Genomic DNA, 13,317 nt, shown 5'->3' with positions numbered 1-13,317 from the left:
GGCTGACTGGGGCCACAGTGAACCTCCTTATATATTGTGGTATGTACTCACCAAGACAGGTACAACAAAGTTGGAGAGTACTGTTCTCTGACCAACAGTGAGGAGAGTGTGAGCCACACAGTTACCCAAACATACCAATATATAGGTGTGCTCTGGCACCATCTAGTGAACTTGTAGGGTATCTCACATCAGCAAATAGGACCAAAATGCTCCTTAAGAGACAAATCTGGACACACTGAACTCTTCACCAAATAAGTAAAACTGTCTTTAAAAGAAAGAGTTTTAGCTGAAGTATATGGGGTGCATGGATGTTATAAACCATTTAGTCCAAAGTATTTTTGCTCTGTGAAGAAGGGCAGATTGAGACCAAAGTAATGGCTACAGCTAAAACAAGATGGCTGTGTCTAGACTGGCAAGTTTTTCCGCAAAATCATCTGCTTTTGTGGAAAAACTTGCCAGCTGTCTACACTGGCCGCTTGAATTTCCGCAAGAACACTGATGATCTCATGTAAGACTGTCAGTGTTCCTACAAAAATATTGTGCTGCTCCTGTTTGGGCAAAAGCCCTCTTGTACAAATCATCTGTGCAAGAGGGCCAGTGTAAACAGCACAGTGCTGTTTTCCGCAAAAAAGCCCCGATGGCTAAAATGGCGATCGGGGCTTTTTTGCGGAAAAGCGCGTCTAGATTGGCCACGGACGCTTTTCCACAAAAAGTGCTTTTGTGGAAAAGCATCCTGCCAATCTAGACGCGATTTTCCGAAAATGCTTTTAATGGAAAACTTTTCCGTTAAAAGCATTTCTGGAAAATCATGCCAGTGTAGACTTAGCCGACTTGTCAAAGGAAGACAGAGTTATGTATTTAATTACTATGCTAATTATGTAATGGATTTAGCAGAATTGCTTCTAATTGTGACCTCTGGACCTCGCTAGATAATAAAGAGGAAGAGTAAATACTTTACTATCTCAAGGCTTTAGTCCTGGGGCTCAGGACTTTAGGTGGGGGATGGGGAAGGGGATTGGGATGCAGTTGCAGCTTTGGGGGTGGGTCAGGAATCCAAGCAGGGATGAGGGGGTTAAGTCTTTTGGCCCTGAGGAGTACCAGGGATCAGAGCTTCAGCCCCAGCACTCTGTTCCCAGCTTCATAGAATCATAGAATCATAGAACTGGAAGAGACCTCAGAAGGTCATCAAGTCCAGCCCCCTGCTCTAGGCAGGACCAATTCCAACTAAATCAACCCGGCCAGGGCTTTGTCAAGCTGAGACTTAAACACCTCTAGGGATGGAGACTCCACTACTTCCCTAGGTAACCCATTCCAGTGCTTCACCACCCTCCTAATGAAATAGTCTTTCCTAATATCCAGCCTGGACCTCTCCCACCACAACTTGAAACCATTGCTCTTTGTTCTGCCATCTGTTACTACTGAGAACAGCCTCTCTCCATCCTCTTTGGAACCTCCCTTCAGGAAGTTGAAGGCTGATATCAAACCCCCCCTCACCCTTCGCTTCTGCAGACTAAAAACAGACCCAAGTCCCTCAGCCTCTCCTCATAAATCATATGCTCCAGCCCCCTAATCATTTTGGTTGCCCTCCGCTGGACCCTCTCCAATGTGTCCACATCCTTTTTGTAGTGGGGGGGGGGGGGCCAGAACTGGACACAATACTCCAGATGTGGCCTCACCAAAGCTGAATAAAGGGGAATAATGACATCTCTGGATCTGCTGGCAATGCTCCTCTTAATGCAACCTAATATGCCATTAGCCTTCTTGGCTACAAGGGCACACTGTTGACTCATATCTAGCTTCTCATCCACTGTAACCCCCAGGTCCTTTTCTGCAGAACTACTACTTAACCGGTTGGCCCCCAGTTTGTAACTATGCTTGGGATTCTTCCGTCCCAAGTGCAGGACTCTACACTTGTCCTTGTTGAACCTCATCAGATTTCTTGTGACCCAATCCTCCAATTTGTCTAAGTCATTCTGTACCCTATCTCTGCCCTCAAGCGTATCTACCTCTCCCCCCAGCTTAGTGTCATCCGCAAACTTGCTGAGGGTGCAATCCATCCCCTCATCCAGGTCATTAATAAGGATATTGAACAAAAACAGTCCTAGAACCAAACCTTGGGGCACTCCACTAGAAACTGACCACCATCCTGACATCGAGCCATTGATCACTACCCACTGGGCCCGGCCTTCTAGCCATCTTTCTATCCATCTTACTGTCCATTTATCCAATCCACAATCCCTTAACTTGCTGGCAAGAATATTGTGGGAGACCGTATCAAAAGCCTTGCTAAAGTCAAGGAATATCACATCCACTGACTTCCCCATGTCCACCGAGCCAGTTACCTCATCATAGAAGCTAATCAGATTGGTCAGGCACGACTTGCCCTTTGTGAATCCATGCTGACTATTCCTAATCACTTTCCTCTCATCCAAGTGCCTTCATATGGATTCCTTAAGAATCCCTTCCATGATTTTTCCAGGAACCGAGGTAAGACTGACCAGCCTATAGTTCCCTGGATCATCCTTCTTCTCTTTTCTGAAGATGGGCATTACATTTGCCTTTTTCCAGTCATCCGGGATTTCTCCTGATCTCACGACTTTTCAAAGATAATAGCCAAAGGCTCCACAATGACATTTGCCAATTCCCTCAGTACCCTCGGATGCACTAAGTCCGGACCCATGGATTTATGTACGTTTAGCTTTTCTAAATAGTTCCTAAATAGTTCAGATTGGGCTTGGGTCAAAAGACTGTAATGTCTTGTTTAAAGTTCCGGATATTTCAGAGTTACAGATAACCTCCTTCCCAAAGTGTTCATAACTCTGAGCTTCTACTGTACTGGGCAATATTGCTTTCTGATTTGGCTGCAAAGAACTAAGAACTGATCCATCCCAGCATTTTCCAGTGGCTCAATGTCAAATGTAAGGTGCAGCCTTTGTAACGGATATTTGCTTTCACCAGAAAATAATATGTGTGCAGCATCAGAGCATCTTACAGCTAAAAAGATCACAATCAAAACCTGTTTGGAAATCATGTCTGTCTCAGGTGTCATAGTGAGTGTCAGGTGTACCTTGGTTTAGATTTATGCTTGTGAGCTGAGACTGAATGAATTTTAATAAGGACAAATGCAAAGTATTCCACTTAGGAAAGAACAATCAGTTTCACACATACAGAAAGAGAAGTGATTGTCTAGGAAGGAGTACTGATGAAAGGTATTTAGTGGACAAGTTAAACATTAGTTAACAGTGTGACACTGTGGCAAAAAAAGCAAACATTATTCTGGGATGCATTAACAGGAGTGATGTGAGGAAGACAAGAGAAGTCATTCTTCTGCTCTACTCTGTGCTGATGAGACTTCAGTTGCAGTATTGTGTCCTGTTCTGGGCACCACATTTCAAGAACGATGTGGAGAAATTGGAGAATGTCCAGAGAAGAGAAACAAAATTGATTAAAGGTCTAGAAAAAATGACCTATGCGGGAAGACTGGAAGAAGGGGGCTTGATTAGCTTAGAAAAGAGAAGACTGGGAGGGGACATGATAGCCATTTTCAAGTATCTAAAAGGGTGTTATAGGAGGAGGAAGAAAAATTGTTCTGTTTGGCTTCTGAGGATAGAACAAGAAGCAATGGGCTTAAACTTCAGCAAGGGAGGTTTAGGTTGGACATCAGGAAAAACTTCCTGCCTATCAGGGCGGTTAAACACTGGAATAAATTGCATAGGTGGGTTGTGGAATCTCCCTCACTGGAGATATTTAAGAGCAGGTTACACAGACACTTCTCAGGGGTGATCTAGACAGTGCTTGGTCCTGCCATGAGGGCCGGAGACTGGACTCAATGCTTTCCAGTTCTAGTGTTCTATGATTCTATGATTGTGCCTCTACAGAAATGGTGCCGTGGTGTGGTAAAGGAACTTAAAATAACAGGTCAGATTCAGTGGCACACTGTGGTTGTTGCTGTGAAAGCAGCTGTGAAACCCGACATATCCACCCAGTTAAACTGTTTATGGCTGTTATGCATGGCAAGAAGCCCGAATTCTCTAATCCAGGCATGTCCAAAGTCTGGCCCGCGGGCCAATTGCGGCCCGTGTTCCGGTTTAATACGGCCCCCCAGGTAATTTGGCAATATCTGTCTTTTATGGCCCCCAACGAATCCATATGTATTGAGATGAATACATTGTAAAATCTCAGTTAATGTCAGTTGGTCTAAATCAGTTATAAATATATTTGGACACAACATGTATACTTGGTGTTATGTTCCTGTTCATATTTTTTGAACTTAAAAGTTGACAGACAACCTTTATTACCAATAATATGTAATGTACTTTACAATGTTCCTGACATATATTTCAGCTTCCTGGATTTTTTTTTCATCTGGTCTTCAGATATGAAAGGCAGAGTGATTTAACACCTGTGTAGATTTGTCATCCATGTGACGAAATGAAAAGTATGCCGTTTGCAATAAACTTTGCATAAAATAGTTAATTTGCATTTAATTTTAACGGTTCAAAGAATGTCAGGCAAAATGGCCGGCCCTCACGCATGTTCACTTCATCAAATCTGGCCCTCGTTGAAAAAAGTTTGGGCACCCCTGCTCTAATCCAAATGTAGCTGTCTGAAAAGAGCAGCACTTTCACTCTTGTTTCAGGTAGTGAGTTTCTTAGGCTTAAGAATAATAACATCTCTTTGCCCCTGACAGGAAGGTGAGAGCAGTTCTGAGTGGGTGAATTCAGTATGGTATGGCCCTGTCTGCCATGATCAGCAATAGTTCAGTGAACAGCTATTACTGCAGAGGGTTCCCTCCGAATAACATTTATTCTTGGCATCCAAACTTAAATGTTCTCTATGCAAAATGACTTGTACAATTTCCAAGATTACTGGTGGCTGACTTTAAAATTGGCTGGAGAGAAGCAGGGGGAATTTCTGTTCAGCTTATATGGCTTTTGCCTTTGTGTTGTTAGCTCCTTCCAAAGTAATGGCTTGCGTTCTTGACAGGAAAAGAATAAACTATCGGGGCAATTTTTTCTTTGTTAATCTTTCACTGCAGCCCAGCAACACTGAAAAATGAGCTGTTTTGAATTTCAGGGAGGGCCGCTGGGTCATAATACATACTGGACTGTAACAGCATGTATGGCAGGAACCAAGTATTTTGCTTCATGGTGTCAGCTGGTCACCAAATGGCATCAAGACCTTTTCCTTTTATCGATACCAGTATCAGGTATCAAACGTTGTTTGAGGCAGGGCTGGATGATCCTAGTATGTGCAAATCTCATGCATCTGGACTCCCTGCAAATCCTAGAGGGGGAGGGAAGGCTTCTTGGGCATCCCTGGGAAACTCAGGATATAGAGGCGCCTACTGTGCCCTATTGCTAGGGCCCCGTCTAGGGCTGTGTCCAGACTCAGGGGTTTTTTCAGGAAAAGTAGCCTTTTTCTGAAAAAACTTCCCCTGCGTCCAGACTCAAGCCGCGTTCTTTCGAAATTAAATCGAAAGAACGCGGCTTTTCTTTCGATGGCGGTAAACCTCATTTCACGAGGAAGAACGCCTTCTTTCGAAAGTTCCTCTTTCGAAAGAAGGCGTTCTTCAATGTAAATAGGGCTTCTTTGAAAGAGAGCATCCAGACTCACTGGATGCTTTCTTTCGAAAAAGCAAGCCGCTTTTTCGAAAGTTCAACGTGCAGTCTAGACGCTCTCTTTCGAAAGAGGCTTGCAGTGTAGACATAGCCTAGATGTGAAGCACTGCAGTGGTGCAGCTGTACCAACATAGCTGTGCTGCTGCAGCACATGTGCTGCCGATGGGCAGGGCTCTGCTATCAGCATAAAAATCCTACCTTCCCAAATGGCAGATGCTACTTCAGTGGGAGATGCTCACCTGCACACAAGCACTTATGTCAGTTTAAGTTATATCACTCAAATGTGTGTGGTTTATTCACCCTCCTGAGTGCCATAAATGAACCAGCATAAATTATAGTTTGACACAGGCTAAGTATAGAAATGAGGTAAGGGACAGAGCACTTGCCTGGGTTATTGGACAAGGAATTAGGGGCAGAAGTTTACATGGGCTCCATATTGTCAGATAATCAGACTAGCTATATATAAATATCTGAATATTTGGAAGTTTTTCTGAGCAGAGCTCTAAACTGATTGCATGAGCTAATGGAGGCATTCTGAGTTATGCTGTTTATTTTAAAAATAATCTAATCAAATCTAATCTAGTTACTGGTACTCCCTCCCATCATGTGCTACTGAAGAGCCTGAAGAAAAATATCCGTATTTCTGTGCTTTGAGCTTTCTTCAGGAGACTTGTAAGGGGTATGGAGGAGGGCATATACTGTCATTGTCAAATGAGACAATACACTCAGGTGATGATATTGTTCTGAGGAAAACTAAACTGAAAAGATATGGCATAGTATGTTTTTTATCAGGGAGGTTTGAGAATGCAGACAAGTAAATAGCAAGGGTTTGAAATTTAATCATAGACCTGAATGTATTGAAAGGTCCCATGTCACTTGAAAGTGGCACCTTTGTTTGTTTTGTTTTTAACCAAACATTTAAGCATCAAGTTCAGCAACAGTGTTCCCTATGTAACCCTTCTGAAGGCAGCGTCGGCAGCAGCCAGGGCTGGGTTCAATATCTAGGGGTTCCTTTTCATCCATCTCACACAGAACTGGCTCAAGACCCCACCCAGTAGCCTGGGAAATTCACACACCCCTGAGTGCCTCTGAGAGGCAATGCTTCCCTACTCACTAGCACAGAGTCTGAGCATAGAAAAGAAACTTTAATGAAAGAGAGAGAGAGAAGTCACATGGCATTAACTTGGGAAAATACCACAACTAGAGTTCATACACCCCATAAGTAACTGTTCCCGCTCAAATGGATTGAGCAATGTCCTTTGCCTCTCAGACTCACTAGCCCAACAATGTAATGGTCCCATGCACCTACCCAAAATTTCTCTGTACCCCACTTCAAACGCTCCACTTACAGCTCTATCCAATCAGTGCAGACCCAAACACATCACCCTGATGACTCCACTCATTGAACCTGGGGCCTTGTCACCTTTTTGCTGCTCCTGTGGCTCATTTGCTCCTACCAGCCACCCTGCTAGTCACTCCCACCAGCCTCCCTGCTGGCCGCCTGCTCCTGCCAATGGCCCTGCTGGCCATCTGCTGCTGCTCGTACCAGCCAGCCACCTGCTGGTTGCAATGGGTCTGGCCCCAGTTCAAACCAGTGACTTCAGCTCTTAGTGATTTCAGCTTTTAGCCACCACCTTGGCTGGCCAAAAGATTCCAGCTTCCACTGGAATAACAAAGAGACTCCTTATGGAGTCTGCTTTAGGTCTGTCCTTAGAACAGGGCGGGAAAAGGAGACAGGTTGAACCAGTCTTACAGCTCACACCTGGCAGGCATGAAGCTAGCTGGCTCAAGCCCCTTTCCCCCAACTCGGTCCACTCAAATCTGGAAGAGGGAGGCTTGTTCATCTGAGACCCTTTACGATGACAGTGTCTCTCCTGCAAGCACTGGTGTCATATTTTACAGTTCCTACATTTAGGAGTAGTATGGTTTGTGACCCCAAAGCAGCCAAATTAGTTACAATACACAACATTCCATTCCAACAATACACCATCCTGAATTGGATTTACATAACCACACTCTGGATTCCTTCTCCATTCCAGCATGAGTTGTATTTACATATCAACAGTTGATTATCTTGCAGAGCTAAACAATTGAGAGAGCATAACCACAACCAGGGCTACTCTCCCATTTCAGCTGTCTGCATTGCAAGCAGTCATTCAGACCCTGCTTACATCTATAAGCTGTGTGCTTGCACGGCTGCTCAGAAGTACTGACCAGCTGATTAGCAGAGTGCCCACAGAGGGCACTTTCCCAGAGAATTAGACTGAAGATCAGAGTGTCTGACTAGGCTACCTGCATCTGCCAACAGAGGCATGTAAATTAGACTACCCAACATAGTCAATGAAGTGGGGATTTTTATATCCCTCCACTTCATTAAAATAAAAATGTACACCGCGCTGATCATCGGCACAGTGCAGCAGTCAAGACACGGATCGGTCGACAGGGTACACCTTTGTTGACTGCTCCTGTAAGCCTCATTTCATGAGGCATAAGGAAGCGGTCGACAAAGGTGTTCCCTGTCAACCGATCCATTTCTTGACTGCCGTGCTGTGCTGACGATCAGCTGAGCTGGCACAGCGCGGTGGCCATTTTTATTTTAATGAAGCAGGGGATATCTAAATCCCCGTTTCATTGACGATGTTGGGTAGTCTAATTTACATGCCTCTGTTAACAGAGGCATGTAGTCTAGACATACCCTAAAGGTTCCTGGTTCAAACACAGATACGTTTGTGTTTCTCCCAGTGGTGTACAGTCACACCTTCCTTGGTACACATAATAAAATTTATTCTGAACATTGATATGGAAAAGATTCACACAGATGGAAAATATTAGAGGGAAAATTGCTCAGCAAAAGCCCAAAATGCTGTCCCAGAAGTGCAGCATTTTCTCAGGAACAAACTGGACAATGCATTGGAGAATGGCTTGGCATAATGGATAGAATATTGGCCCAAGCCCCTGGTTTTGTTCTTTGGTTTCTCCAACTGTAAGTGGTTACATATATACCAACCTCCTTTGTAAAGTCGATTGAGTTCTCCTCTTTCTACGTACAATCTTTATTGTAACTGTTTTTTTAATCAAAGCCAATGAGCACAGCTGGGACAAGTAGAGACTGACCGAAGAAGGGAAAGGGATTAAGGAGGCTAAAAGAAGAGAAGCCTGGGGAAGAGATGGCTGGAAGAATTTACAGCAAAAACAAAGGGACATTTCAGAAAGAGAGGCAGTGAAAGGGCTTGGTTCAACATCCACTGTAAGCAGTGAAAAGCATGATTGATTTCACTGAGATTTGGAACAGGGTCCAAAGAGGAGAGTGAAGAGAATCTTCAAAGAGCCACACTCCTTCCCTTATAAAACAAGTACATCATTCAGTAATAAATGCCAATTGCTATTGTGCTTGAGCTCTTCTTATGAAATATTCTATTATACGGTACTTTCTGTCTCCTTCCATCATTCTATTCCTGTCTGTCTGATGCTTTGATTAAACCCATAAATAGTGCTGCAGTAGTCCTGCTCCAAACGCCACATGAAAGAGCAACATTTTAGGCAGATATTGTAGATTACTGTTATGTTATTTCTATTACGGCTGGATTAGATATTCAGGGTGAAATGATGTCCTGGAAGGAGAAGAAGAAAAACATGACCTTGGACGCAAATAGAGACCCTGTGTCTCTGTGGGACCTTTGCAAGGAAAAGAGAAAAAGAACAGATACTGGGAAGAAAAGCACTGCAAAATAGCTGGTCGAATCTCAAGATACCCATCTGGCCAAGAGAATTATGAACCAGAGATTAAATAAGCATGTTGTTATTTACTCTCTCCTTGTTATATAAGGTTTTTAGTCAGAAAACAGTCCTTTTTTTTGTTTACTCTTAGTCATTTCTTGTGGACATTTGTTGAATGTAAATGTCTTTTATTTCTTTCTACAAGGCATTTTTGAAATATTATAGGGTACTTTAAGATGTAGGGTGTTTAAAAATCCCCCTAAAAGCAAAACTCAGCAAACATTCGGGGTCATGTCTGAGCCTCACATTCAGATCAAATCTAATGAAGAGAATGGTGTCCTACAAGGATGTGAAATATCGTTTGCTCTGTAGTGCAATCTGTTGAATCTGGTAGTGAGTCCTGGGCTACAGAATTATCTTTCACTGTAACACAATTACTTGGTGACTTCTGAACCAGTTGTGCTGAATTTGCTTCTTGGAATATTCACAGTGCCAGAGCATCCTTTAAATCTCTGTCTTTGGTTTAGATTACACATGTTAAATTATAGCAGTTTTGATATCTTACAGTGTAGTAGAGAGACTAATAATAAAAGAGCATTTCTTGTCTTGAGAAACTCACCAGCTTTTACAGGGCATAGAACAAGGAAAACTAGAAACACAGCTGATTAGAGGAAATGAGTGCTAGCACCCCAATTACTGGGCTATTTGAAATGTAGTGCTTCCTTTGAGGTTAACAAGCATTCATCCCACAGAGCTGTTGAAGGTTTGTGACTTTGGGGCCTGATTCTGCTCCCTTTGAAATAATAGGAATCCCAGTGATGGTATAAGAAGTTGTCTCAGGCCCTGTAGGAATCAAGCAGCGCACTTTGAAAGGGAACATGGTTTCTCATTGCACCCCTGTGAAAAGTGCCTAACATGGATGTGTGCAAAGGTTTTAGTTGGTTTCTATTCAGTTGAGTTTGTAGCATACTGAAGGGTCACTTTCATTTTGGGATTCAAGTACAGGTGTGATGTGTGTGGTTGGCATGGACACCAGGCAACTCCAATGAAGCTAATCATAGAATCATAGAACACTAGAATGGCAAGGGACCTCGAGAGGTCATTGAGTCCAGTCCCCTGCTCTCACGGCAGGACCAAGTATTGCATAGATCATTCCTGACAGGTGTCTATCTAACCTGCTCTTAAATATCTCCAATGATAGGGTATGTCTATTACAATGTTAGTTCGAACTAACGGACGTTAGTTCGAACTAACATTCATAGCCGCTACACTAGCGCTCCGCTAGTTCGAATTTGAATCGAACTAGCGGAGCGCTTAGTTCGAACTAGGAAAACCTCATTTTACGAGGATTAAGCCTAGTTCGAACTTACTAGTTCGAATTAAGGGGTGTGTAGCCCCTTAATTCGAACTAGTGGGAGGCTAGTCCTCCCCAGGTTTCCCTGGTGGCCACTCTGGCCAACACCAGGGAAACTCTATGCCCCCCTCCTGGCCCCGGACCCCTTAAAGGGGCACGGGCTGGCTACGGTGCCCGTGCCAGGTGCAAGCCTGCCAGCACCCAGCCAGCAGACCATGCACCTGGCACGGCACAGAGCCACCCACCTGATGTCCCCCAGCCCACCCCCTCTTGCCGGGACCAGGCTGGCGGCTCCCGGGAGCTTGCCCTGGACCACAAGAGGCGGGCACCTTCCTGGGCTAGTGCGGACATCGTGGACCTCGTCCATGATCTCCACACTAGGCACAGGAAAGTGGCCGTCTAGGGCAGGAGAGCTGCCAGCCTGGCCACCCAGGAGCAGGTGTGCATGAAAATCAAGGGGGTCCACTGAGACCCCCCGACCCTGAGCCCTGAGCTTACAATGGCCGTCCTGGGTCAGACCAAAGGTCCATCTATCCCAGTAGCCTGTCTGCCGACAGCGGCCAACCCTAGGGACCCTGGAGGGGATGGACCGAAGACAGTGACCAAGCCATTTGTCTCGTGCCATCCCTCTCCAGCCTTCCACAAACTTTGGGCAGGGACACCACTCCTACCCCCTGGCTAAGACTACTCCATGGACCCAACCTCCATGACTTGATCTCACTTCCCTTTAAACTCTGTTCTAGTTGTAGCCTTCACAGCCTCCTGCAGCAAGGAGTTCCACAGGTTAACTATTTGCTTTGTCAAGAACAACAACTTTCCCTTACTAGTTTGAAGCCTGCTACCCATTCCTTTCCTTTGGTGTCCTCTAGTCCTTCTTTATGGGAACTCAGGAAGAACTTTTCTGAATGCACCCTCTCCACCCAACCCCTGCTTTTAGAGACCTCTATCCTGTCCCTGCTCCATCTCCTCTTTTGTAAGCTGAAAAGTCCCAGTCTCTTTAGCTTCTCTTCATATGGGACCTGTTCCAAACCCCTGATCATGTTAGTTGCCCTCCCCTCTCCCACCCTCTCTCTTCCCCTCTCCCACCTCCTTTTCCCAGTCTCCCCGAGTTTTGTTCAATAAAGAGAGTTTCTATTTTTGAACACACGTGTCCTTTATTTTGTACATCAGGAAGGGGGACTAGGGAGGGGTAAGTGAAAGGAGGTGAGGGAGGAATGGGGTACGAGCCCCCAGTGAGGAGGACTGGGGTGGCTCTGCGGGCTTCTGGGGGTGGAAGCTCTCCTGCAGCCCCCCGATTGCCCCCTCTCCCCAGATGGCAGCCTGCGGCAAGTGCAGCCGGGTTAATGGCCGAGTTGTGTGATGTGCCCAGTGTGGGTACTCCGGGCACTCCAAGCCAGGACTGCTTTGCAAGCGGGGAACCCCGAGAACTGTCTGTCCGGGGTGAGGGTCGGGTCCTTTTAAGCACAGCCCTTGGTTAGCCTTAGACAGCAGCTCCACGCTCTAAGTCCTAATCTGATGCCTTGCTGGCACTGCTTCCAGCCATCCTTAACCTCGGTTCAGGGTCCACTCAATGTGGACATGCTAGTTGGAATTAGCAAAATGCTAATTCGAACTAGTTTTTAGGTCTAGATGCACTAATTCGAATTAGCTTATTTCAAATTAACTAATTCGAATTAAATTAGTTCGAATTAGTGCTGTAGTGTAGACATACCCATAGGCTGTGTCTAGACTGGCAAGTTTTTCCGCAAAATCAGCCGCTTTTCCAGAAAAACTTGCCAGCTGTCTACACTGGCCGCTTGAATTTCCGGAAAAGCACTGACGATATCATGTAAAATCATCAGTTCTTTTCTGGAAAAACTATGCTGCTCCCGTTCGGGCAAAAGTCTTTTTCCGAAAGAATTTTACTCAAAAGGGCCAGTGTAGACAGCATAGTACTGTTGTCTGCAAAAAAGCCCCGATCGTGAAAAAGGTGATCGGGGCTTTTTTGCAGAAAACCGCGTCTAGATTGGCCACGGACGCTTTTCCACAAAAAGTGCTTTTGCGGAAAAGCATCCTGCCAATCTAGACGTGCTTTTCCGAAAATTCTTTTAACGGAAAACTTTTCTGTTAAAACTTTCCGTTAAAAGGACACGTGTGTTCAAAAATAGAAACTCTCTTTATTGAACAAAACTCGGGGAGACTGGGAAAAGGAGGTGGGAGAGGGGAGGGCAACTAACATGATCAGGGGTTTGGAAAACTTTTCCGTTAAAAGCATTTTCGGAAATTCATGGCAGTGTAGACGTATCCATAGTCTTTAAGGTGCCACAGGACTCCTGTTCCATTTGAAAATGTTCACTGACTTTTTTTAAAAAACTTTTTTCATCTAAAAATGAAATACTGAGCGGGAAAAATGAACTCCCCTAATTGTCCTCCTTTCTAAATCCTTTATATTTTCTCAAACTCCAATTTGCTGCCAGATAATGGTCAATTGAAAATTTCAGCCAAATCTTCCTTCATGTCATCATGGGGAAAACTTCATGATGCGAACGCTTACAGCAGTGGTTCTCAACTCATTTCAGTCCACGGACCACCAGGCCAATCAAAAAATTTTCGTGGACCACCTCCTTTTCCAGACATGAAAAAAAA

Source organism: Pelodiscus sinensis, chromosome 1 (assembly GCF_049634645.1).
Source record: "Pelodiscus sinensis isolate JC-2024 chromosome 1, ASM4963464v1, whole genome shotgun sequence".
Classification (NCBI taxonomy): Eukaryota; Metazoa; Chordata; order Testudines; family Trionychidae; genus Pelodiscus; species Pelodiscus sinensis.
This window is presented reverse-complemented; position numbering follows the sequence as displayed.